General features: G+C 39.0%; 1 long non-coding RNA gene across 1 annotated transcript in view; it reads right to left on the reverse strand.

Annotated features, from left to right (window-relative positions):
• Window positions 1-18,761: 18,761 nt before the first annotated feature.
• The window catches only part of LOC138144518 (uncharacterized), a 9,240-nt gene continuing 287 nt past the window's right edge, over window positions 18,762-27,714 (reverse strand). Inside the window, exons 2-3 of the long non-coding RNA XR_011163975.1 lie at window positions 27,468-27,621; window positions 18,762-21,224 (exon numbers count right to left, since the gene is read on the reverse strand). This is a non-coding gene — a long non-coding RNA (uncharacterized lncRNA). The remainder of the gene's footprint in view (window positions 21,225-27,467; window positions 27,622-27,714) is intronic.

Genomic DNA, 27,714 nt, shown 5'->3' on the forward strand with positions numbered 1-27,714 from the left:
CCGTCTTCACTATGATATTTCTATGAGGAACTCCTAGGGGGGTATCATAATATGCATTTGCATCTCCAATCAGGATAGCAGTTTTCATTACCTCCTCCTTTAGCTTTCTCATACAGTCTCTAAGTGAGTACCAGGGTCTGTCTCCCCTAGGCCACATAGATTCAGTTGGATATTGCTTTTTGCAACCTTCTGCAGCTAAAGCTAGAAGATTAGTTTTGTTATTTCTTCCTTGCATATGGTGATCCCTAAAAGCCTGGTGTACAAAAGGATTCTGACTGATACTTATGAATTTTAAACAGTCCTCACTGTCCAGTGTTATTCCTCTGGGCGCCTTCATCAGTGATTCTTACTATCCAAGACACTAAAGACTCCCCCATTCTTTGGGTAAATCTACTCAATATATCAGTGATCTCCTGTTGAGTGAAATCCTCAATTATCTCCCTGGACTCTGTTTTGCCTCGGTGGTTCTCCTGTCTTCTTCTTCATATGGGGAGAGCTTCTACATTAGAAGACTCCTCATCTAACCTTGCTCCATTCTCCTCACACACATTCTCCTGGAAGCTGTCAGGGCAACTCTGCCCAGCCTGTACAAAAGCTGCATGCACATTCCTTCTGCTAGTTTTTTGCTTCCTTTTAGCTACATGAACAGTAGCTTGCTCCTGGACCACATGAGTCCCTCCAGTTTGCTCTTCTGAGTGCTGTGACACAGAAGAATCCTCAGGCAAACCAGCTGACTCCCTAGCCATCCAAGCTCTTTCCTTCAGCAGCTTATCCCTACTTTTACACATAAGGCGTTAACTTGTTAGCAGCACCCAGCCTCTCCTGCACACTCTTGCCAGTTCTTTGCCTGGTTCTATGGGTATTGCTTTCAAATATCTTTCCAAAACTCCAGGTTCTCCCTCTTTTAGCCTTGGTTCCCAGTTTTCACAGGGCCCTGTGCTTTTAGCCCATTCTCTGGCTAGAGAGGAATACGGCAAATCCTCCCATCCTAGCCATTTCTCCCTCTAAAGCTCCCTGCTTCCAAATAGAGGCCTGACATTTTGTGATCCCATCCTGGTCGCCAAATGTATCAGCAATGCCATATTCACAATGCCTATGGAGATTACAAATATGCTGATATAATTATCCATTACAAAATACGTCATGCTTGCCATATGGGGAAATAAACTAGAAAATTTATTAAGATACCAAAAGACTGAGTCCCAAAACCAGAAAGTGAAAGCCATCAGAGTAGTTATGATATTGGCACAGGTAGATAAAGTAGAAAGCACCCACATTTTCAAGCCTTTAAAACAGAACAGGCTACCTCAGGCAAAGGTCCTCCTCTCCCCATGCACAGCAACCACCCAGCGTCCTAGAAGCGCTCTCCCAGCAGCTCCGGCCCCTGGCAGTCCTCAGCAGGAGTCCTTAGCAGAAAGTCCTTAGCAGTCCTAACTCAAAAAGGGCTTCGCGCTGCCACTGCCTCTGCTGCTGCCGCCGCCGTCGCCATCACCACTAGTCACCGCAGGAACTCCAGCTTGGCTTCCGCTTCCTTTTTGCTCCACCCCTTCCTGCTACATCAGCAAGTCCAACGGGGCATGGAAGATCTTTAAATCCCATAACCCTTACACCCTCTGACTGGTCGCTTGGTCCTCCTACAGTCTGCAGGCCAGGAGCTGAAGCTGCCACTTGGTGGAGGCTGTGCTGCAGCCCTCAGTGTCTTCTCACCTTGGGGACAAAAGCTGATGCACTCTCAACTACTGGGTCCCAAAGTCCACACTGCTCTGACCTCTCACTTTTTCCTTAGCATCTATGTGTTGATAATTCTGGATCACCATAGCTGTTGGTGATCTGGAGTCCCTCTAGCCGGCAGCTGGTCAGGCCTGCCCTGGGGCTAAAACCTCGGAGTGGAGCTGGGCTTGGCTCCCAGAGCACTGCGCTGGCTGATTCCTGCCAGCCTGCTGGGCTGTCCTTAGCAGGAGGTTAGCTTCTCCGTGTCATTTTGTGGGTTCTGTAGCTCTAAAGTTTGTTCAGAGTCCCCTTTTACATGGATTAGAGGTGGTGAGAGCCAGAGCCCTGTGAAGGTCCTCTTTCTACTCTGCCATCTTGACTCCACCCCCCGACCCTGAGTTATCAAGATAGTATTTAAGAACATGGTTAGTGTACTCTGTTTATGAAATTATGGACACATGCAAGGTATTTTGGAAAACTTTCCATCAAAATAATTCAACTAAGTTAAAGTTTAATGCTTTTAAGAGCCACCGGCACTGCTTTGGAAAGCATGCCAGATTTGGAATGACAAGACCAGGGCCTAAGTCTCTGTCTGTTATGTCACTTTCTAGCTCTGTGACAGTACTTGGCCAAATATCTTTACCATTTGGGGCCTAAAATTTTAATAATAATTATTGCATTATTTCCCAGGGTTATTGTGAGGATATACATAAAATACTTTGCAAACTTTAAAGTATCACGGAAATACAGCTTATTACCTATTATTAGGAACAGTTGTTATAATGAAATTTTGCTTAAATGGATTATCAAAACAAGTTTAACTATCATCTGTTGCAACAACTGCAACAATGATGATGAAAATAGTTATTATTATTATTATTATTATTGACATTTAAAGGTTTACAAAACACTTTACAAATGTCATATCATTTGATCCTCACAATAACCCTAGGAGGCAGGCACTGTTATCACCATTTTACAAATAAGGAAACAAAGGCAGACAGAGACAAGGTCACACAGTTAGTGTCTCTCAATGAACATTTAATTTCAAAGGTAAAAATAATGATTATAACAATATTATATGTATATATCTACACAGACATAGGTAGATAGATAGAAAGAACATAAAGTTTCCAAAATGCCTTACATATAGTATCTTATTTGAACTCTATGACAATTCTGTGAGATAAGTGATATTATTGTCTTTACTTTATAGATGAAAAAGTTGATACTCAGAGAGATTAGGTGACTTTAGTTCCTTTGTTCCTCTGGTGAAACCCTTCTCAGAATAATGTTTTGAAATGCAAAAAATGAAGCACATAGAATGAAACAGGAAATAAATTATATTGAAATAATATAAAATGTATATATTATGTGATATATGACATCATACATGATATACATAATATAAAACAAAATTTGTTGTATATTATGTATTTAATACATATATTATCTTGTTATATATGTAGTCTATATGTATTATATATTATATATCAATTTATATATACATTAATATATTTCACATATATAAAGTTATATATAAATATGTAAATTATATTGAAATAGTTATAAAAAATACATTTTACATAAAACAACAAGCCTTTACCTGAGCATATAATTCACCATGGAGTTGGTTTAATTTAAATGACCTCCTGAGATGCCTTTCAGTTTTAGGAATCTATGTTACACTGGACAAACTCTTTGACTTTGGTAAAGTCCCCTCACTTCTCTCATCTGTAAAATGTGAAAAATAACACTTGCACTACCTACCTAACAGAATAACTGTTTGGAAAGCGTTTTACTAACCTAACATAGAAATAGAAAGAATTTTTATCAATAATGCATAATATCACTGTATTATACATATAATAATACACCTCTCCATGTATGATCAATATTTCATAACAAGACTATTTCCCTGAGCTCCTTAGAAGTTAGCCTTCTAGCCCAGGATTTGGTGCCTATGCATATGCAATTGCTGGGGAGATTTAAAAAATACAGTAGAAATCTCAGAGCAAATCTTTGCAAACATTTTTTTTTTAAATGAGCAACAATTAATCAATCCATCAGCAAGTACTTTCTCTCCCACCCCCCAATTTTCTTTCATATGTGCACTTGTATTTGAATTGATCTTAAGTCAATGTACAAGTAAAGCCTCTCCTCTCCCCCAAGCACTGGCAAAAATTTCATTGAACTCCCAGGGTGACTGTAAAAAAGCCTTCATTCACATTAATGTGGTGGTGGTGGGGGGGGCAATCTTGGAGAAAAAGGGCAGGACCATTAAGAATAAGTATTAAGGCAGAAGGAATGAAAAGATTTTTTTTAAAAGGTTATGTAATTTACATGTAAACAACACCATTGCCTTCCCCTTACCACCTACCACTTTCCTCTTCAAGATTTATGTACTTAGTTCCTTTTGGTAGTGCTGGGCAACCTTCAAAGAGTCAAGCAACTCCCTGCAACAATATATTATACAATAATTGGAATTACTGTTTCAACAAAGCAAAACAAACATAGAGAGTCCTATATGTGCACTGTACAGCTTTGGGTATGTTTGCCTCCAACATATTTAGACTGCTTGTCATCTTTACCATTCCCCATTCCTCATTCCTTCACCACATCAATCTCTTTTTTGCACAATTATCATGCCACACTCCTTTGACTAAAAGAAGAAAATTTTGAAAAAAAAATCATTTAGAAGTATTTGTGATAGACAAATAGATTCTCCATATTTTCTCTTGCTCATCCACATTTACAGCAAGGTAGACAAGAAGGGCAAGATGGAGCTTCCAATCCAGCACAGTTAGAGTATTTGTGCTCAGGTGGGGCAACGTTCTTGATCTTCATTGTTCCAGGAGCTAAGTTTGCAATTTCCTTCTACGTTCTGTCAACAATGCCTGGTACTGCTAGATATTATGATATTGGCATAGTGATCCTTTTGCATGTCAACATCATACTTCATGATTGAGTTGAAGGTTAGTTTTCTACCTCAGATAGTTGTGAGGGAATTTCTATACAGATAAGGTGATAGCTGTGGAGTAAGGTGTTGTTCATCTTTCGTTTTTGAAGAGGACCAGGGACTTCACGGAGTGATGTCTTCACTTGCTCATGAATTAGATTAAATGAGTCAGCGTTGCACAAGTTGTCAGTCTTACTCTGTCTTCCAGAGTCATTGAAGTCCAGTGGCAAGACTAAAGTCAGGATGACTGGTGATGACCCAGGATGCAGTGGATGACCTTGGCATTGCTGATGTCTGACCAAGTTCTAAAATTCCACAGTGTCTGGCTCAGCCACCTTCACATTTACCCATTGGAGGAGAATGGGAGGAGATACTTCACCTTTGTGAAGACATCCCTCTAACTCACTGATAGGTTTGAGGTGTGCTGGCTACACTCTCAACCTGGTTTATTCCATCTGCTAAAATGGTTTTTACCAGGCTGTGGCTGCTGAATGGGCTACAGTTTCTGGTTGGATGCCAAAGTTGAACCCTTGAAGAGGGCATCATACCAAAGGTGCTAGTCCTCCCTGAACACCCCATATACTCCAAAGGAAGAACCACTAGAATGTTGAGGGAACTCCCTAGAATATAAGACTTTTGATGGTAGCGTCTTTCATTTCTGTCTTCGTCTCCACTGGAGCTAGCAGAGTGTTCAATACATGGTAGGAGCTGAATAAGTACTTGTCAAATGCTTGATTGATTAGTAGTGAAAGATTTATTGGAGGACATGGACAAGCATTATAGTTGAGTGCCCTAGTGTGTGAAGCTCCTATGAGCTCCATGAAAACTTAGATCCATCAATGTAAACATTAAAGTTAAGAGCAGTATGTTGTTCATACGAGATGTCTCATGAATCAGGCCATTCATTCTGCATTTTAAGCCATAGAAATGGCACATTCTGTTAGACACTTAGTGACTTTCATCTTCACTGAGAATCATATGAAATAAGATTATAAGATGGACAATGCCAGGATCTAAGCCTTCTTTCTTCATGTGCATGGTCCTCTTTTGCAAGAAAAACAAGGTACAGTTCATCAAAAAAGATTCCTTAGAAAGCCACAAAACTTTAGAGAAGAGCTACTCTTTTGTAAGATGAGTAAGATGAGAAACTGAGACCCAGAGAAGTTAAATGGCATTTAATGAAATAGACAGTTTAATGAAATGACATTAATGAAATACAAAAGAGAGGATTATGTGGTCCTAAATCTTCACTGGTCTCCTGACTACCATTTGGGAAGGATAAGCATATATATAGTGCCTACTATGTATCAGGCATTTTAAAACAAATATTATCTCATTTGATCCTCACAGTAACCCTGAGAGGTAAGTGCTATTGTCATCCCCACTTTGTTAAAGGCAAGGGAGTTACTCAGGGTCACACAGCTAGTAAGTGTCTAAGGTAGGATTTGAATTCAGGTCTTCCAGACCCTAAATCCAGTGCTCTATTCACTACTCTACCAGCTACCTCTGATCAAGCTATACTGCCATCACTTCTTTCCAGAAATGATTCTCACTCAGAATTCTAAACTCAAATCAACTAAAGGCACTGTGGATTTTAGTAATAGTTTTCCTTCCAGTCTCAGCACAGGATGCCCATTCTACAATACCCAAATGGATATGTGGCAAAAGGGAAGGGTTGCCAGGGCAACAGAGACAAATTTTCAAGTGGATCTGCTATGCCAAGTGATCAGACTGCTGAAATATTAGGCCATTGGCAGAACCTTCTCCCCCCCCTGCCCCCATCAGCTCCCAGAGTCTATAAGTCAGGGGTGCTTAAACTTTTCTGGTGTCGTAATGTATTGGGCAGTCTGGTAAAGCCTATGTAGTAGTAAGTAGAATGTTTTTAAATGCCTAAAATGCATAGGATTACAAAGAAAATCAATTATATGAAATTGTAATTACCCCCCCCCCCATCTACTTTCACGGATTTCCTAAAATCTATCCACACTCCCCATGGATCCCAAATTAAGGACCTCTGCTCTAAGACTTGAGGGTATCCAATGGGACATCATTAGGGGAAGAGTCAGGGATAGGATGAAGACAGATTTTAGTAGCTTATCTGGATTCCTTCTAGCTCATAAGGATTGTGGGACAGCTATGGGACATTTGTCTTTTCCTGGTTTCACCTTCTGTCATTCAGATGCTAGGGGAGAAGTGAGATGAAAAGTTTTAGAAAATATATTCCTGAATATGGAGTAGTCTGAAAGCACAATATAACTGGAGTCAACTGACTGGTTCAATTCCTACCTCCGATAATCCCACCTCAGATTACCCGTGAGCAAGTAACCTAATTTCTTGGGGTGGGGAGAAATTTCCTCATCTGCAAAACGAGGGGGTGGCAAATTGGAAAAGATGATCTTTCCCCTCCAGTGTCTGGAATTGTATGACCCTAATTTTTGCAGGATTGGGGAAGGAATATCATAAATATTATAAATATCATATAATTCCTCTCCCTGTGATAGGTTCTTTTCTATTATCCCAAAATGATGAACTCTGACTCTGCAATCAGGGTGCCCAATTTTAAATTCTGCTTCTGATGAATTACAACCCGGGAGACCTTGAGCTTTGCTACCAATTAGATGGCATCTGAGAATCCTTGCAGCTGTAGATCTATGACCCTATGTTTTCCCTACGAATACTTTGTTAACAAGAGTTAGGCAAGTCCACAGTCCAAATTTGCCAACATCAATTATTCACGGAGAGTTAGCAACTGCAGAGGATTTCATCTCCCAGCAGGGAACACAGCCGGCTCGCTGCAGTGAGGACTAGACTTTGGCTCATCTGTTTTGTCTTTCGAGAGTTCGCGCCCCCTGGAGGCTAAAGCTAGAAAAGCAAAAACAAGATACAAAAAAATAAACAAGTATATTTGACCGATGCTAGATTCTTCTCCTCTGGTTCTTCCTGTACACCCCTAAAGTGCTTGAATCCTTCATCGGATCTTGGGGTGATTTGAGCTTATTTTTTCTCTGCTGGGTCTCGGGATGTGAAATATCATAGAACCACAGGAATTCGAGATGAAAGAAACCAATTAAAACATCTAATCCATCCATCTGTGACTTGGATGGCTTTTCCTCAGGGTGGATCTTCCTGGGAGTTTGTTTCATTTTAAATTCCTCAGGTGAATTCTAATCCTTCTGCAAGAAAGAAGATTCCATAATCAAATCAGATAGTGAAGAACATGGAGAAATCTTAGTTTAATTGCTCATGGCTTATTATTTTTTTTCTTTTCATTTTTTTCTTTAAATTTAAAGGAGTGTGAATGAACATTTCTCAAGTGTATCAAGGTTAACATAGTGTAAGTTTTCACAGCAACCTTTGTGTGATAGTTACTACAAATATCATTGTACCTATTTCACATGTGAAGAAACTGAGACTTACAGAAGAAAAATTAGTTGTCTCCATTCACATAATTAACAATGGTCAGAGTTGGGATTGGAACCCTAACAAGTACAGCTTCCTTTCCCTTACACCACCAGGAATACTGAAAGAGGCATTAGTGAGAGGTAGTGAAGGCATATGAACAGTTAGGTGGGACAGTGGATAGAGCCTTGGGCCTGGAGTTAAGAAGACTCATCTCTGTGACTTTCAAATATGGCCTCAAACATTTACTAGCTGGGTGATCCTAGATATGTCATTTAACCTTTTTTGGCTCAGTTTTCTCATCTGTAAAATGAGCTGGAGAAGGAAATGGCAAACCACTCCAGTGTCTTTACCAAGAAGAAATGCCACCCCTTTTCCCCGCCCTCCCCCCCCCAAAAGAGTCATGAAGAGTTGAACATGATTGAAAACAACTAAACAACAACATTAAAAAATCCTTTGGGGTTCAGCTCTGACATGCTACTGTGAGAGTAAGGTGCTAAGGCTATATGTGTAATTCAACACTTTAACAGATCTGTAATTTCGTTGTCATGGTTATGGCATAATGGATAGAGCACTGAACTTGGAGGCAGGATGAGGTGGGCTCAAATTCTCCCTCAGTCATTTACTAGCTATGGGTCTGTGGGTAATTCATTTAACCTATCTGAGCTTCAATTTACTCACCTGTAAAATGGGAATAATAACACCTTGATCTGATCATAATCTTTTATCACTTTATCTCTCCCCATGCCTTAATCTTACTAAATATATTCTTTGTCTTCACAGTCTTCTTCTTCCATTCCTCAGCATTTTCCTAAGCCATTATCCCTGCTGTAGCTAGACTCTTCTCCCTTACCAATCTCAACCCCCTGGGAACCAATCCAACTCTATACTATTCTTGAAATCCCTTGCTTCTTTGTCCAATTGTCACTCATACTTTGCCAAATCCCAACCCTGTATTATCCCATCATCTGCTGAACAGGACTGGAGGAAGTCACTGTACTGTCTGGGACTGCTACGCATTTAAATTATCAGCCAGTCATTAATGTTTGTCACGCACTTATTATCTGCTTAATATACAAGTATAAAGAATTAAATAATCCTTGCTCTCAAGGAACTTACCTTCTAGTGAGGGAGACAACACACACACAAAAACACACATATGCATATATATCATAAATATAAATTTGATTAGTACAAAATATATAAGGCAGTTTGAGAGGTAGGGCACCAGCAGTTGGGGGTATCAGGAAAAGGATTCATGGGAAGATGATGCTTGTGCTTCAATCTAATGGAAGGGGAGATATACTGAGGTAGAGATTGAGGAGGAAGTGCATTCTCAATTTAATCCTTACAGCAACTTTGCAAGGTTATTATTATCCACATTTTACAAACGAGGAAACTAAGGCATACAGAGATTAAGCGACTTGCTTCAGGTTACATGGCTAATAAGTATCTCAGGCTAGATTTGAGTTCAGACCTTCCTTTACTCCAGGACAGCACTCTATCCACTGAGTCATCAGCTATAATATGCAATTGGTGGTGTGTGACTGAAGTTTAGGGCAGAGAATGGGGCTAAATTCAAAGTATTATCATCATCATCATAATTATAATGATGATTATGAAGATGCAAATGATGATGATGATAATGCCCTGTGTTAATACTCTGTAAAACTCAAGACAGGTGCCATAATCACAGTATAACCTTTGTCAAGGAGATTCACCATCTCAAAATTATTGTATATTTCATAAGATCATAAGATTGTTGACTAATGGAAGGGAACTTAGAGGTGATCTGGTATAATCTTCCCCTCCCTTTTTACAGATAAGGAAACTGAGGCAGAGAAAAGTGAAGTGGGATCCAGGTCACAAAGATGCTAAATAGCAGAGCCAGGTTTGGAGTCCACATCTTTAACTTTAGGTCTAGTATTTCTCTCTATCTCACATCTTTGCAATGTTATGAGAAAGCCCATGATACTGCAGTTCATAGAAAGGTGCTGATTAAAAGTTCACCAATAAACAACAAGGCAGATGGTCAAGAAGCTTTAGACAGGGAGTACTGCAGAGAAATGTAACCCTTGAAAGGTCAGGATTGAGATTTGTAATTAATCAAAGAAGATTTAATTAAACACTTATTAAGCACTGTGCTACTTGCCAAAGATCCAAAGAAAGACAAGGAAAAACTTGTCCATATATACAGGAAGAATGGCTTCTCACATAGGTTGTCACACCACCAGTAGAAAAGGTATCATGTGTAGGGTACACATGTGGTCAGAGAATACACATGGTCAGGATGCTCATAGTGATATCACAAGGGTAGTAAATACTTGTAGCCAGGGCAGTGTACATGGAAGAAGACATGCTTGCAGAGAGCATGTGTTGAATCATGCTCCTATACTCACATCTTTTTTTTTTTAAATCCTATACATCCTTATTAGAACATTTTTTTTCTGCCTCTGATATTATGTTTACTTCCTTACAGAGCTAGAGATATCTTCTGTTGGTCTGGTGATGATATTGTGCTTAAAAGGTCCTTTCTTCTTTGCTCTCCACTGTTCTGAAATCTGTTAGATTTATACTCTGTCATCTTTCATATTTCACCACATTATCATCACTACTGCATTATCATCGCACCCTGTTTTTTCAGTCCAAAAACTGGTAACCTTTCATCATGTAATTATTGCACAGTATAATTCTGTTCAGAGCGGCAATGTATTCATCAGTGGCATATGGATACTCATTTATCTCTTGTGCATTGTAAGCCATGAGCCTAGAATTCTCAGAGCACACACATTGTCAGTGTATTTCTGAAAGCCTATTTGCATTGTTTCCTTTGAGCACTTATAATGGCAACCAAAGAAGTACTTAGTGCCTTGTTTCAGTTCAAGTTTCTTTTAAGCCTCGCCTATAATTATATCAAGTCTTTGTTAAGAAACAGAACTTGTGAACCCCACAGTGGGAGGAACTTGCTGATGCAACAAGAAAGGTCAGAAAGGGAGGAGCTAATGACCATATATAAGGAGAAGCCCAAGTTGGGAAAAAGCAGAACTGAGAAGGGAACATCATGGTGGCCTGGCATTCTGTTTGTCTGTGTTGATTTTTGTTTGTGGTACTTTGTACAGAAGCCCTGGGACTTACTAGAAGTCCTAAAAGAAGATTTTCTTGTTGTCTGTTTACAGAAGTCCTGGAGGAGGGTTTTGGAGGTCCTGGGACTTTACTGATGATTTGTATTGACCTCTTGAACCGTTTTTGTGGGTCTCTGTTGATTTCACAGGCAGATAGTGAATTGATGATGGTGCCGGCAATGTGTGTGAATGTTATTGTGGCTCTGTCAAGCTTTGTCTTCCCAGAAACAGAAACCGTGAAGGACTTGAGGTGGACTAGACACTGTGAGCTTCAGTATGGAATGGGAACTGGACAAAGAGCTGGATGAGTTGCTGAGAGCTGCCTACCTTTGAATCCAGGTGACAGTTGGGTAAATTCAGGCAAAAGCTGGGACCATGGAAGAGGAACCATGGAATCTGAGAGCCAGCCTCAAGTTAAGATGAAAAGACCTCTCCTTGGGTATTTAGTGCTGACTGAGATCATGATTCAATGTGACTTAGGGGTGGAGAGCTTTGACCTTTGTACTTTGTGTCCCAGCTCCTTAAGGATGGTTGAAATTAATCTCCTGTCAAGAAGAAAGAAGACTTTTTGACAGAGATTAAGACAAGGTGACCTAGGGATGGAGAACTTTGACCTTTGTACTTTGTATCTTCTAAGGAGGCTTACTCCTTAAGGATGATTGAGTTAAGGACTTACTGAATGATATCTTTTGTTTAAAACTACGTAATCACTTTAGTGAAAACTATGTGGCTAGTTTAGTGATAAGTTGTTATGTTATAACATTGTGAATGTTGTACTTTGGTTTCTGTGAATGTATTGCTTTAATTTACTGCTGAATCAATAGAGAGTTCACTATACTATGTCATCAGAACCTTAGAGCTATTCACAGTAGCAGTCTTCTAGAAAGCTGCTCATGGTTGGCTTTACAGCACCACAGTACTAATGGTATTGTCACTCAAGCCAATGAAGAGTTGTAGACACAAGGGGAGTGGGTGGGCAGGTGAAGTTGCCATGATTAAGTCATGTGATATGGTAAGACTTGCATCTTTCCAATTTTAATATATATTCATGAGTATTCTGTGCATCCTAATCTTGCACAAAAGAGAGTTTAGTAATATTTTAAAATAATACTGGCACAATTAAAAAAAAGTTTCACATAATTGTCATGCCTCACTTTTTTGCAAAAAAATTGCCATAAAATCTTTAATAATTATGTGGTGAAATACAGTTCTGGTCTCCTACCGAATTGGAGCTTTGTGGTCATTTCCTTGTAGAAGCAGGATCTCTTAGCCATTTTAGCTAATACCTGAGTCAGACCAATAGCCATAGTCATTCAGTCAGAGAAGTCTTTAGCCTTTGTTTTAAACTGCCTTTCTTCACCTTCAGTTGTCACTCTTTAAATTAAGTCTATTCTTTGAATTAGAGTGAGAAAATTCTCTTCAGCTACTTTCAATTCCCATCATACTCCTTGCTACTTTATGCAGATCACACTTGGGGAGTTTCATTTAGACAAACTGGAGGGGAAGGGTAGAGCTAACAATCTATATTCTGCTTTAACATCAGTACAAAAAATCATTGCTCTTCCTATATCTGCCAAAGCACCTAGTACAGCATTCTGCATGTAGTATGTGCTTAGATAGCTTCTGTTGAGTGAATAAATTGATTAGTTAATGAATAGTTTAAAAAGTATCAGATAAATTGTACAGTGTTCCCTGGGATGTATAAGTGCCAGAGTGACTGATCTTCTAAATCCCTGTGTCTATTACTTTCCAAATATTCAAAACAGAACCTTGTACTTAGGGATCAAGTCAGAACATGTGTTTCAAGTGCTTCTCCCTGCCACTTTTTTTTTTCAGCCCAGTATGGGAAACAACAGGGAACTTTGTCATATTCTGGCAGTACAATTCATGTCCTGATTGCTTCAGAGACTATTTTCCTAAGTGGGTTGATGTTCTACCACCTTGGTGAAATGTTCCCTCCAAAACAAACAGAGGCAACTGGTACTTCTCCTGATAATGCAGAAGCCAAAACACCATGTGGCAAAAGTTGAACTGACTTCTTATTGGTTGCATCAAATGCCACTGTCCCTAACAAGTTTTAATGCTAATTGAGCTTTTGATCCTCAAAGGTCAAGTGGCCACATTAAAAATGGAGGAGACAGAGAATAAACTCAATAGAAAATAAAGTCAACATAACTGAAATCAGAACAAATTAAACATCAGTATATTTAAGCCTTAATTTCTAAGTTGTACCACAGAACTTTCAGACTCTGAGGACTCCGCTGTCATTCTTTTCTGGTATGTGTATCTGGTGGGGTGGTGATATTTTTCTCAGTCATCCAAGATTGATTATTAATAGTGGGGTTGGGCAACTTAGAATTTTGTTGCTGTTTCAGTCATTTTTCATTTGTATTCAATTCTTTGTGACCCCATTTGGGGTTTTCTTGACAAAGTAAAGTGGTTTGCCATTTCCTTCTCCAGTTCATTTGACAGATGAGGAAACAGAGGCAAAGGAAGTGAAGTGACTTGCTTAGGGTCACACATCTAGAAAGTGTCTGTGGCCAAATTTGAACTCAGAGGGATGAGACTTCTTGACTCTAGGCCCAATAGTCTATCCACTGTACCACCTAGCTATCCCTCTTAGAATTTAAGATAATCAATTTAGAGGTGGAAAGATCCTTAAAAGTCATAAAGTTTAAGTCCTCTCCATTTTACACACAAGGAAACTGAAACAAATTACTCAAGGCCATAAAAGGAGAAAGTATCAGAAATAAACCTAGGTCCGTTGACTACAAATCCAGTAGACTTTCCTCTTGTAAGCATACGTCATTTCACAGTTTTCAAAGGACTTTTCTCATGTATTACCTCATATAATCCTTATAACAACCCCATGACTTATGTTGAACAAATCTTATTACATTTTACATGTAAGGAAATTACTCTCCCAAGGTCATATGACTATCCAGAGCTCTGAAAAGAATCTATTTCTTCTGAGTCCCAAATTCAGTGCTCCTCTCACCACACAACACCCAGTTTTATTTTGCAGAAGAAGGTACTAAGGTATAGACTAGTAAAGGCAATTTCCCAAGACATAATTCAGAACTTGGATTAAAAACTCAGTTTTCTGTGTCTATGGAATCCTAGAATCCTGGAAAGGACTTTGGAGGTTATCAAGTCTAGCTTCAGGTAGGCACATGAAGCATGCAGTACCCTGCCCCATTCTATACTGCACCAAAACACAACATCCCTGATAAATGGTAGTCCAAGCTCCAGTGAAGACCTCCCAAGCCATTGCTTCTTCCAAGTCACACTGACTACATTTTATTGTTCTTTAGGCTCATCTTATCCTATTGGCTAAGATGGAGGGATGTGGGCTTCATGATAATACCCTTAATTAGCCTTAGATATAGCTGAATGACTGAGCCAAAAGCACAGTGATCAAAGAATGGATGTCGGTTTGGAGGGACAGCTATACTTTATTACTTCAAGGATTTGTTCTTGATCTTATGCTATTGATTTTTTATATTGACTTTAATAAGGACATTAAAGTTGTATTCATCAGATTTGCAGATGATATAAAATTAAGAAAGCTAGTTAACACTTTGGTTTATAGAACTGGGAAACTAAAAGATCTGAGTAGGCTAGAATAATGGTCTAAAGGTAATAAGAACAAATATAAAAGGAATAAATGTAAAGTTCTACCCCCCCCCCTTTTTTTTTAAAAAAACCCAACTTGACAATTATAGGTAATCTGTGGACCATGTCAATGTAGAAAAACAGTTCTGAGCTCACACAGGCCATATGTAATCTTAGTTCTGATTAAAAAAAAAATAAGCTATGTCTTTGTCTCATGCCCCTCCCTCAAGCTAACCCCAGGCAATTTAAATTTATTTTATTTCTAGCTTCCATTTCTTTGCAAGTAACCAAAGGTACCAAAGTGTGTAGTAAAGCAGGCCAGAAGTAATAGATCTGGGGTAGCTAGGTGGCACAGTGAATGGAGCACTGGCCCTGGAGTTAGGAGGACCTGAGTTCAAAGCCAACCTCAGACACTTGACACTTAGTAGATGTGTGACCTTGGGCAAGTCACTTAACCCCAATTACCTTGCCTTCCCTCCTCCAAAACAAAAGCAAACAAATAAAGAAGTAATAAATCAGAATAATAGGATAGAGAAGGGGTTGAACCTGAAATTTCAGTGGCATAGGGAACTCCTAGGTAAACAAACTCCCTCTACTGATGCAGATCAGTTTCTTCTTGGCTACTTTTAGTAATAGAGAATCACCTAGAGAACTGAGATGGCAAGGGACTTGTCCAGCATCATACAACCAATTTGCATCAGAGGCAGGATTTGAATCTACCACATCTGGTTCCAGGGTCAGCTCTCCATTTACTATGCAACAACTGCTTCTTTAATAATAATCATGGCTGATGATTTATATAGTGTTTCAAGGTTTGAAAAGAAATATATATACATACACATATAAATATATATCTATATATACACATATATATTACATACACACATGCACACACCTATGAATCTCATTTGAACCCTGTGAGGTAGTTATTCTTTATAATAAGTTTAAAGAGGAGGAAACTGAGTCTCAGAAAGGTTGAGTGACTTACCCATGAACTCACAGATAGTAAGTATTGAGGTAAGATTGGAATCTAATCTTCTCACTCCTAGCTTATCTATTCACTATTCTACACTATGTCACAGTAAAGTAACGAAAGAGAGAAATTTTGATGAAAGTTTTATGTAAATCATAAAACGTTACACCAATGTAAGTGATTGATATTGAGGAAATGAAGAGAATTGTAGGACTGAAGTGGGCATTACTGAGATAGAATCTAGAGGCTTAATAATCCAGGGCAAATGTGATTCATTAGAGATCTGTTTTTCAAGATCTTTAATCGTGTATCTTGGTCCTGTCTTTTGATCAATTTTGGCTTATTTAATTCAACATTTATTTATTTATAATTTATGGAATGAAACAAGCATTTACATAACATAGTATAATAAAAAACATTATTGTACTTGAAACTGCAAATTTATTATGCATAACTTGTTATTCCTTTCAAATATAAACAAAATTATCATACAAATTTCTTTTTTTTCCCCAAATACCTATTCTGTACTAGGTGTCCCCAAGACCTTAATTTTGCTTGGAAGATATAACATCTCTATCAAGTAAGTATATAACATATAAAGTCATGCAAAGTAATTTCAAGAGTATGTTAAAATTATGTCTTGTTTTGGTCCCCCTGAACAATACTTCCCCCTTCTAGTCAGTATAGTAAATAAATTTGTAAATAACCAATTTGCAATTGGTTGTATACTATTATAAAGTAGCAGTATCAGGAGGTAAGATTGCAAAGGGGAACCTAGAAGTCACATACAAACTGTCCCAAAGACTAAAGGAACACAATTTACAAATTGTATCATATATTAACCAAAAAAAATCACATCCTGGGAATATGTGCTGAATCAGGGGAAGCCATCTAGGCTTTCCTGTTAGGGAGTTTTGGTCCTGTGATATATAAATCTTAGATAAGTTCCAGACATCCAGAGTAAGACCAGTAGAACACCAAATGGTGCTGAAAATTTTGAGATGATTTGGATACATTATGAACTAACCCCAAGGTGGCATGGATCAGAATTAGTCTGTCCCCCAACCAAACCCCATAAAAATGAGACCTCAAACTCCTGGCCCCCAAGCATTCTTCCATCTCCATATGGGCTCATGCTACTGAGTGCTCCCAATTGTAATCCATCATCATGTGGATTGTTATTTGTGTTTCTTCTCCTCCTCATCCTCTTCTCTTGGTAGTTGCCTTTACTCAATTCCCAATTCCATGCCATCTGCCTCTGTACCCCTTTTTGCCATATGTCTCCAAACTTTCTGTGCCTGTTCACCTCTACAATCTCTGTGCTTTATTAAAATATGATTGCAGCCTCACCTCTCTCTGCCATCATGATCTTTGTCAGTGAGTATCCAAAGAACTGGTTGTGCCTGCCCCCGTTTCATAACTTTATTTTTTTAATAAATTTTATAAATTGATTCAATTTATCAATTGAAAGAGAGAGTACTAATACCAGAGGGACCAAGGCTTCCTGTGGGAAGTAGTACCTGAATTGTACTTTGAAGAGAGCTAGGGATTATGAGAGAGGTAGAGGTGAGAAGGAAAATTGAGACAGTGGAGCCATCTGAACAAAGACATAGAGTTAGGGGATAGAACGCCCTGTACTCAGGAACAGCTAGTAGGTCAGTTTGAATAAAGCAGAGGGTGTGTGAAGGGTAGTAATATGAAATAAGATTAAAAATGCAGGTGGGAGCCCTTAAATTCCCACTACCTAGCCTCCTTGTTTCTTTTCTCATAGCCCTTTTAGAAGGCTGAAACCAACTGTCAAAACTGGGCATGCTCAAGAAGGACCCAGAAGTTTTGGTTGCCAGGCCAGAGAAACCAGGGCAATTACTCCCTTGTGTTGGCTTCCTTGTGCAAACAAGAACAGCCCAAAGTATCAAAGATAGATCAGTTGGAAGTCTTCCCTTTCAAGTGAAAATGAACTCAACTTCTTTTCCTAAAACATCTCATTGGGCTAGGCTGGTTTTGTTGTTAAGAAACAGATGCTTACAAGGAAATGCATCAACAGATTCCCCCGAAACAGTGGTCCTTTGTTAGTTTGGGTCCAGTTAATTTTCTTATGATGTAATCTTGAATCTTTCTACCTGTCAGCACTTGAATTGTCTGCCAATTTGCACCAAGGGGATTGGTCAAAGGAACACAGTCTTCTTGAGATGGTCAACAATTATCAAAATCATCCAGGAGAATTTTTCTTTCTTAAGTCATCTCAATTCATAGTCTTTACACTCTAATTTCACTGGTCAGTTGTTCAGTTCTTGATTCCATTATTCCTATTCAGAAAAGATTGATCGAATGTGCCCTTTTCTCCTTCACCTTATAGACTGTTTCTTTGATACCACTGAAGCATCAAAGTATGGAAGAGATGGTCCATGAGGTTAAGAATGAAAAGGCATATGCAATGAATTAACAACTTTTCACTAAGACTACTTTGTGCAAGGCATAAGGCTGAGCACATGTGGTCCCTCGGAAAGAACATTAAATTAGAAACTTGGAAAACTGGGTTCTAATTCTGTATGATATTCCCTTGCTTTGTTGATCTTGGAGAAGTCAAGTGGCCTCCTCTGGGACTCAGTTTCTACATTTTACAAATAAGAATATTAATATATTCCCTCCCTACCTCACATAAGGCATTTTAAGAATCAATCAGCAAACATTGGTAAAGCTTCTACTATATGACAGGTACCATGCTAGGTCTTGGGGATGAAGTAGTCTCTGCCCTTGGGGAATTTAGAGTTTAACAGAGGAAATAACATGCACATTGACAGATATAAATAAAATATATACAAAATAAATCCAAAGCATCAGTGGCTAGGGGTCATCAGGAAAGGCTTCATGTAAAAGTTGGAGTTTCAATTGATTTTTGAAGGAAATTAGGGATTCTGAGAAACAGATTCTAAGCAGGTCAATGCAAAGACACAGAGATGGGAGATAGACGTATGAGCCAGTTTGACTAGACCATAGAGTATGTAAAGGGGGGACATGTGGTAATGCAATGCCAAGCAAAGGCAACTTCCCAAGGATCAAAATACTAGCATAGGTGCTCTCCATTTTATTGAGTGAAAAATTAAGAACAGAGAAGATCAAAACATGACATCATTCAAAATACAGCATTTACTAAGTGTGATTCAATAATCTCCAAGTACTACCTGATTTAATCAAGTACTTCCCCACCCCAGGACATTACATTCATTTAATCAATTACAAAATTCTTCTTCTAAATACTACTACACCCCTAGGCTGTACCTTCATTTAGTCCATCACAAAGCCCCTCTTCTCAAATGGAGATTAGTTTCCAATCATAAGTAAAGTACATTCATTTGTTCAATCACAGAACACAAAAAGGTCAAAAGTTCCCCACCATTGGATCACAATTGAATCTACCCCAGAGTTACAACTAGCTTAAGCACAGCACTTAATACCCAAATGGAGGTCTTTTCTTCATCTTGACAAGAGGCAAGTTCTCAGCAATCTTTGTTCCTGGGGAGACAAAGCTTAGCAAGGCCACAAGATACATTGCCAGTCTCTTCTTTAATTCATTCTCTGTCTGCAGAACAGTCCTAGGACCCCTGAAAACATTAGCAAAACCCTCTCCCAGGATTTCTGTAAACATACAACAAGAAAATCCTTCTTTAGGGCTTCGGAACCAACAGCAAGGTTCCAACACTTCTGCAACAACAGCACTGTCCTTCACCAGTGGACAGAATTCACTCTCTGTCTGAAGAACAGTCTCAGGAGCTCTGAACCAACAGCAAGGTTCCCAAACTTCTGCAACAACAGGACAAATCTGGCAAAACAACATCAAAACAGATAGACAAAGTACCAGCATAACAGCCATGTCTCCTCAGTCCTTGGCAGCTCTGGGTGGCAGCTCTCAAAAGTCCTGGGCAATTCAAACTGGGCCTCAGAAATCCTCTCAGTCTCTCTCTCTGCTTCCAAGATGCTGCTTCCAAAAAAGTTCTTCTGCCTCTCTCTTTTCTTGTGTCTCTCTAAATTTACATCACCAGCTCCTCCCAGTTCCGCCCTCTCTTTTCACATCAAGAAGTCCATTCCACAAGTGGGATTAACAAGCTCTGGGATTTAACACAATTAAACCAAAAACCAAGCCAATACAGGAAATCTTTAAATTATATTACTATTACACATGTATAGTAAGTTTAGAAAGACAGGATCAGATTGCAAAGAGTTTTAAATGCCAAATGGAAGTTTCTATTTGATCCAGAGGTAATAAGGAACCATTGGAACTGGTTGAGTCTGGGAGTAGCATGATCAGATTTGTGTTTTAGGGAAATGACATTGACGATTGTGTTGTGGATGGATTGGAAGGTGGAGATAAAAAGCAGAGGGACCATTTAGGAGGATTTTTCAATAGTCCAGGTGAAATGAGATAAGGAACTGAACTCTGATTATGACTGTGTGATGAGAGAGAAGGATGGATAATAAAAATACCATCTAGGTAGGAATGAAAATGATTGGCAAATAATTAGATAGATGGGGTGAGGGATAATAAGACATTGAGGGCGACAATGAAGGTGTGAATCTGAGTAACTAGAAAGAGTGTGCTTCCTTTGCAGAAATAGAAAAGTTTAAAGTGGGGTAAGTTTGAAGGGAAAACATAGTGATATATTTTGGACATGTTGAGTTTGAGATGCCTATGGTACAAACAGTTTAAAATTCCCAAAGGGAAGCTGTGTTGTAGGACTGGAGTTCAGGTGGGAGACCAGGGCTAGATAAATATACAGAAGAATCAACTTAATAGAGATGATAAATACATAAAATCATGGGAGTTGATGAGGTTATCAAGTGGTAAATTATAGAATATATTATAGAATAGAAAGCATATGTAGAATATATAGAAAGTATAGAATAAAGAAAGTATAGAACAAAAAAAGATGAGTGCCCAAAGAACACAACTTTGGGGGCAAAATATTGAAGAAGAGCCAGCAAAGGAGATTGATAAAGAACAGTCAAACTGGTCAAAGGAGAACCAAAAGAATAATGTCCCAATAACCCAGGGGAGAGGAAGTATTCAGGAAGACAGGTTGATCAAAGGTACCAAATATTGCTTTGGAGTCAAGGTGGATGAAAACTGAGAAAAAGCCTTTGGATTTGGCAATTAAGAAATCATTTTTAAGTTTTAAGGGTGCAAACTCAGTTGATTGATGAATTTGGAAGGCAGATTACAAGGGGCTGAGAAGCTTGTGAGAGGAGAGATGAGTCAGCTTTTTCCATTAGTATGGTGTAAGAGAAGGAGAGATTTAGGATGATAGCTTGAGGGGATTGTAGGATCATGAGAGATCATTTTTTAAGGATGTAAAAGCTGTCATTTCAATGGATTTTTGAAGGAAATTAGGGATAGACTTGTGGTCTTCTTCCAAGCTCCGTGACAGGTTCTGCTGCTTCAGTCACATCCCTGAAACAAGATGGTGAAGGTTAGAATCAATGGATTTGGCCATATTGGGGGCATTGACCTCAGGTGGAGTACACATTGTGGCCATCAATGACCCCTTCATTGACCTCAACTACATGGTTTATATGTTTCAATATGATTCTACTCATGGAAAATTCAAGGGCACTGTCAAGGCTGAGAATGGGAAGCTGGTGATCAATGGAAAAGCCATTACTGTCTTCTAGTAACGGGATCCCACCAATATTAAATGGGGAGATGCTGGAGCTGAGTAAGTTGTAGAATCCTCTGGAGTCTTTACCACCATGGAAAAAGGCTGGGGTTCACTTGAAGGGTGGAGCCAAGCAGGTCATCATCTCTTCCCCTTCTGCTGATGCCCCAATGTTCATGATGGGAGTGAACCATGAGAAATATGATAATTCCCTTAAGATTGTCAGTAATGCTTCCTGCAGTACCAACTACTTGGCCCTCTTGGCCAAGGTCATTCATGACAGCTTTGGCATTGTGGAAGGACTCGTGACTACAATCCATGCCATTACTGATACCCAGAAGACAGTAGATGGCTCCTCTGGTAAGCTGTGGTGTGATGAGCATGGTGCTGCCCAAAACATCATTCCTGCTTCCACTGGTGCTGCTAAGGCTGTAGGCAAGGTCATACTTGAGCTGAATGGGAAGATCACAGGCGATCCCTTCTGTGTTCCTACTCCCAGTGTATCTGTTGTGGATCTGACCTGCCACCTGGAGAAACCTGACAAATATGATGATATCAGGAAAGTGGTGAAGCAAGCATCAGAGGGACCCTTGAAGGGTATCTTGGGCTACACAGAGGACCAGGTTGTATCCTGTGACTTCAACAACAATACCCACTCTTCTGCCTTGCCCTCGATGACCATTTTGTCAAGCTCATTTCCTGGTATGACAATGAGTATGGTTATAGCAACCATGTAATAGACCTCATGGTCTACATGGCCTCCAAGGAGTAAAGTGGAAAGCCATGGACCTTCATCCCCAGACGAAAAAGGAGTTCCACCACTGGGGAGCCCATATTCCTAACCTACAGGAGATCCCATGTCCCATTCACATCCTCATTCCAAAGCACCCCTGTAATAGGGGGAAGGAGCCTAGAGTACTGTATTGTGTACCATCAATAAAGTCACCATATTCAGTACAAAAAAAAAACAACCAAACAAACAAAGAAAAAAAACAAAGAAATCTGAAAATTATTTTGGGGGTATGGGGAGGATGATAAACTTTTGGAAGTTCAGAGTTTCCTAGGAAAGCATTAAAAGAATCCTGGAGTTGATTTTCTTTCTGCAGGCCTCCCAGTGCTGACCTAGTATGCCACATAATCATGCATTGTGCTTACATAACCTGGTCCATCTTGGCATCCTGTAGACAGTGATGACAGTGCTGGGAAGGAAAGAGAACATAACAGCCTCATCCTTGGGAGTCAGGGAAGCTGAAATCCACTAGATTGCTCAAGGTCACCAGTTAGTCAGCTGAGCTGGGAATAGAGAAATGGAGCTCCCTATTCCTTATGGACAGTTGACTGTGTTAATTCAAGTTTAGCCCAACTGCATTAGAGCTTAAGTAAAGCTCTGTGGGGGTATAGTGAAGAGAGGAAAATGTTGCTCTATTGAATCAAAAAGAGAATGTCATTAGGAATATGTGATGCTTTTAAGATTTCAAGTGTTTTGTTTTGTTTCTTACCCCCTTGGTTTTCACATTAGATGAAATGTTATCTGACAGGCTTCATTTTCCCAGGACTGGCCAAGAATGTTTTCCCCTGCAGATCTTTAGCCACAGAGAGTGGCAGTCCCAAATCAAAACCACAGGACAAAATGACAGAAAATCCAGATGTGAGCTGCCTGAAATGACTCCCCAGTGATATGACCGCTGCAGCCAGCATGAAAGGAGGAGAAAAATAGAACTCAGAGAGACATCCTAGGAATTAGGCATGTAAGCAAGGGCAAAGGCACACAGACAAGGGGGGTAAAAATCCTAAGTGTGAGAATCCAAACTATAGCAGAGGAGATTTTAGTATTCTGAACACCATTCCCTGGCCCAGCTGATGTTTGGTCGTAGAGACAATCTGCCAATGGAGGGCAAGGATGGAGGGGCGTGACACAACAAATCTTTGCAGGTGTTTTTAAATAACTTGGATAACAAGGTGGTCGATTATACTATTAACTACATTTCTAAACACTGGAGAGAGGGAGACTATAAGGATTATTGCTATTATTGTCATTTCAGAATGATGGTTCTTGTGCCCATTTATTATTGTTACTTTTTGCTCTAGAGCTGTGATTTCATTGATACAGAAATTATCCCTGAGGAAAATCTCTCTAATGATGCAAATCAGCAAATGTTCTTCAAATTATCATCTTAGAGAGTTACCAAGAGTCTTGAGAAGTTAATAGCTTGCTTAGGGCTATACAGGTAATATGTATGAAAGGAGGAACTTGAACTAAGCTCTTTGAGCTTCAGAAATCTGGCTTTCCAACTACTACCCAGCGTGGCCTCTTGTACCTTCTTTTGTGTATCAAAAAACAGGGGATGGTAGGGTTATTATCATCCACATCTGCTCACCCAAATATAGTAACTAGAGGGCAAAAGCGAAGACTATGTAATGACTGGTAAGGCCTCACTCACTCTGAGGAAGGATACTGACTCCGTAACCTTAGTCCTGAGAGGTTGGGAATGTCTTCTCATGCCATTAACTCAAGTCCCTTATTTCAGTGTGTTCCCTTTCTATTCCCACTGTTAAATGATAAGGAATAAACCATCTAGTTCCAGTTAAGAAATTAACATCAATTAACTTTTGCTTCAGATGTAGCAAAAACAGAAGTAAAAATATTTTTTTCCCAATGCCTCAAGGGCCCAATCTTAACTATACTACCTTAGTTTCTGGAGGGATAGAGCTTAGACTTAACACAGTTTCTACAGAGTATTGATACCACCAAATTCACATCAAAATGTGGCACCATTGATGGATGAACCCCCATCTCAGTTACCTGTAGGTTGGATCTCAAAGATTGTTCCTTGCCTTGGGTCTTAATGCTTGACTAACTAGCTTTAAAATCCTGCATGAACTCCACTTTTCAATGTCACAAGGTCATACCCATCTCCAATACCTTCTCTTACAAGCAGGAAAGAATGGACACAATAGACAGAAGCAATCCAAGGATCTTTTCCCACCTGAAGGCCCTCAGCAGCTCATCTGCATTCCCCAATGCCAGAAAGTAGGGACAAGAGGACACTCTAAGACACCAGAACCTTCAAAATGAAGGTTCATTCAAAACTCTAATTCTTGGTTCCATAGTCAAAGAGACTCCTCTTCATTGCATGGCTAAGACTGAAATAATTTGCAGAATATATGTGCATGCTCTAAATCTCTCTAAGGCACTTCCACTGCATGCCATCAAGTCAGTCCAGAAACAGGATTCTTATACTCTTCCAAGGGGAGGATTGTATGGGCCAGATCTGCTAATGTCTGCTCACCAGGCCCATGTCATACTTGGATCAGGCATCTTGGTCTGACCTAGACTTCAACAAGGTCCTTGGGAAGAATTTTGGTTCTAGAACCTTCTCAGTAGTGGCAGTTCATTCTAAAAAACTCTTAGGGGATCAGATTTATACTGGGAGCTGAAAAGATAAAGCCTTTCACTTCCTTCTCACGGGCAAACAGGGAGGGCCGATGCCATGTGAAAATAATGAATCTGGAAGTTTGTTTGGGTTTTTTTTTGTTTTTTTTTTTTTTAAGGGTGGGAGAGTGTGGAAAAACTTCAAAATGAGCAAAGATCTGAGGCTGAGATTTTGATGAAAGACCTTGTCCTAGAGCTAATTATAAGGGAATGGGGCTAGTTAACCCAAGATGATGTACATGTCAGTTTTAGCTAGCTTGGGATTATCATAGCATTAGATTACTGTGTTCTGTAACTTAATGTAACTCTACTAAGATCTACTGTCTACTTCCTATTTTCTATTCTACCTACTTTCTGCTTTCTAAGAACTACTAATGAAGTTTTATTTTACCTGTATAGAGGGGAAGGGTAAAGACTTTTTGAGATGACAGTAAGAATTCAGTGGAAAGGTCATGAGTGTATTCCTTATGACATCTAAACTTCAAGACAATTGGCATGGACCTAGCTATTTCTAGGGGGGTATGATGGGAGTTGAAAGGACAAATGAAAAGTAGTGTATATGTTTATCTCCACAATCAGAAGGATAAAGTGGGAATTAAAAATGCTGTGGGAGACATATAGCTTCTACTCTGGGGTGGGGAGGAGATAAATTTTTCACTAGGAGTGAGCACTAGGGACCTTTCTGTAAAGAGGGAAAGGCAGCATAAATAGGTCGATCTTGACAGCAACCTGAATGACTGTGTTCTGTTTCAGCCAGGTTTGCTGTAGGTCTTTCTAATATAACACCAACTTCAATATATCTTTCCCACAGAGACAGTAGATTCTTCTCCTGTATTTTTTAGAGCCAATGACTTCTTGGCAAATGACAGTTTTAACCATCTTCTATGAGGAATCTATAAGTAGAAAGAGTTTAACTGTCACTCTGGAGAGACTCCATTGTGATAGCTAAAGAGAAGACAGAGAAAAAGGGATAAGAAAACATTTCCTGAGGAAACTGAACTTAACCCTTGTCATATAAAGACACATGAAGAGAACTTCCCAGAACAGACTTTAAACCAGTATCCTGACAACTAATTGATGTAACTGCATTTTCAGAAATCAAGAAATCAGCAATTGTAATGGTTAAAGTTGACTTCAGTGGTACTCTTTCTCATTAGTTATACATTTTAAGTAATTATTTACGTCTTTGCTTTTATTTGTTATGCTATCAATAAATCACATATCCAGTAACTTTAATGTTTATTTTAAGCCTACGATATTGGGAAGTGTGACATATAAAGGAAAATGAAAAAACATTTGTGGGTAAAGAGTTTTCTCTAAATTATCAAATAAAGATATTTAAGTCATGTGAGTCTTGGAGCTAATTGATTAATAGAGACCTATATTACAAATTTAGTAATTATTGTGGAAATTACCCAATATGCCCCTTGATTACCTTAAAATCAATTACCTTTATTACCTAGATGAGAATGAATAAGGAAAAGAAACTATTTGTAGGTAGAGAGAAAGATAATTACTTCACATGGGCCATAGTGTTGGTCAACCCTAAAATCCTGCTATACTAAGAAGAGATCTTTAAAATGTTGATGCTCCCAAGGTATATTGGCTCAGGGCAGTCTCACAAAAGATCAGTGGCACTTCTTGTCCCCTTTAGATTTTTGGAATCCATTTTTTTCTCTAGATCAGTGTGAATAGTTATTTTTTAAACTCATCATAATTATATAAATATAGATTGAACATCTATCCAGTGTATTCTCTACCAATTAGTGAACTGTAAACCAGTCAGAAATAAAATAGCAAAGCATTTAATTAGGACAGAATACCAAAGTAAATAACAGTAGGAAATGAAATACTAGCCTCATTCTTAACACTCCTGATGCCAGTACCTGAAGATATAAAATAACCTCCAGTCTCCCAGGCTAGTAGAGAAAGGATTTATCTTATTTTCTTTTCTGATGGGAATTTTGTGTTGCTTTTCTTGCATGGATTTTTAACCTGCAATCTATTTTAGATTTTTTAAAATGTGCTTATTAATTTTTTATTGCATGGCTATTTCAATGTGATACATTTCCTTTGTGCATTTTAAAACATTGAGTCAAAAGACTTCACCACACTGCCAAAGGGATCCATGACACAAAAAAAGATTAAGAGCCTTTTATTTTGGACCAGCAAAGAAAGCCCATGGCAAGTGAGAAATCTAACTACTCACAAATTAGTACCTTTGCTCACCAGACTGTTCCCAGAAAATATGCCATGCTAATACTTACCTATGCTCAGGGTAGCCCTGTCTAGAATAGCCACCATCACTGCTCCTACTTATCTAAATATTGCCTATCTATTTAATAGATAGGAAATACTACTATTTTCCTCATAAGGCTTTCACATATTATTCAAAGTTTAATCCATCTTGCCTTTCTCTGAATTCTTAGAACACTTGCTGTTTACACAACAAACTTTTGTGCCCAGTCACAAAATCTTAGAATGAAAGGGACCTCAGAGGTTTTCCAGTCTATTCTATACATAAATAACAATCCTCCATGCAACATTCCACCAAAGGGTCATATAACCTATGCTTGGAAACCTTCAAAAATGGAGAATCCATTACCTCCTGAGGAAGTCCATTCTCTTCTTTGACCATTGTGTTAGGAAAGGTTTCATTTTGTTGAGTCGAAATATGCCTCTCTGAAATTTCTAGTCATTACTCCTAATTTTCACATCCTCTGGGATCAAGCAGGATATGTCGAATCCCTCTTCCATCCCTGCAAATATGTGAAGACATTTATCTTCCCCACACAACAGACACATTCTCTCTCTCTCTCTCTCTCTCTCTCTCTCTCTCTCTCTCTCTCTCT

Source organism: Petaurus breviceps, unplaced genomic scaffold, assembly GCF_028583685.1.
Source record: "Petaurus breviceps papuanus isolate PSGF00001 unplaced genomic scaffold, PetGlider_PUasm1.0 90701, whole genome shotgun sequence".
Taxonomy (NCBI): Eukaryota; Metazoa; Chordata; class Mammalia; order Diprotodontia; family Petauridae; genus Petaurus; species Petaurus breviceps.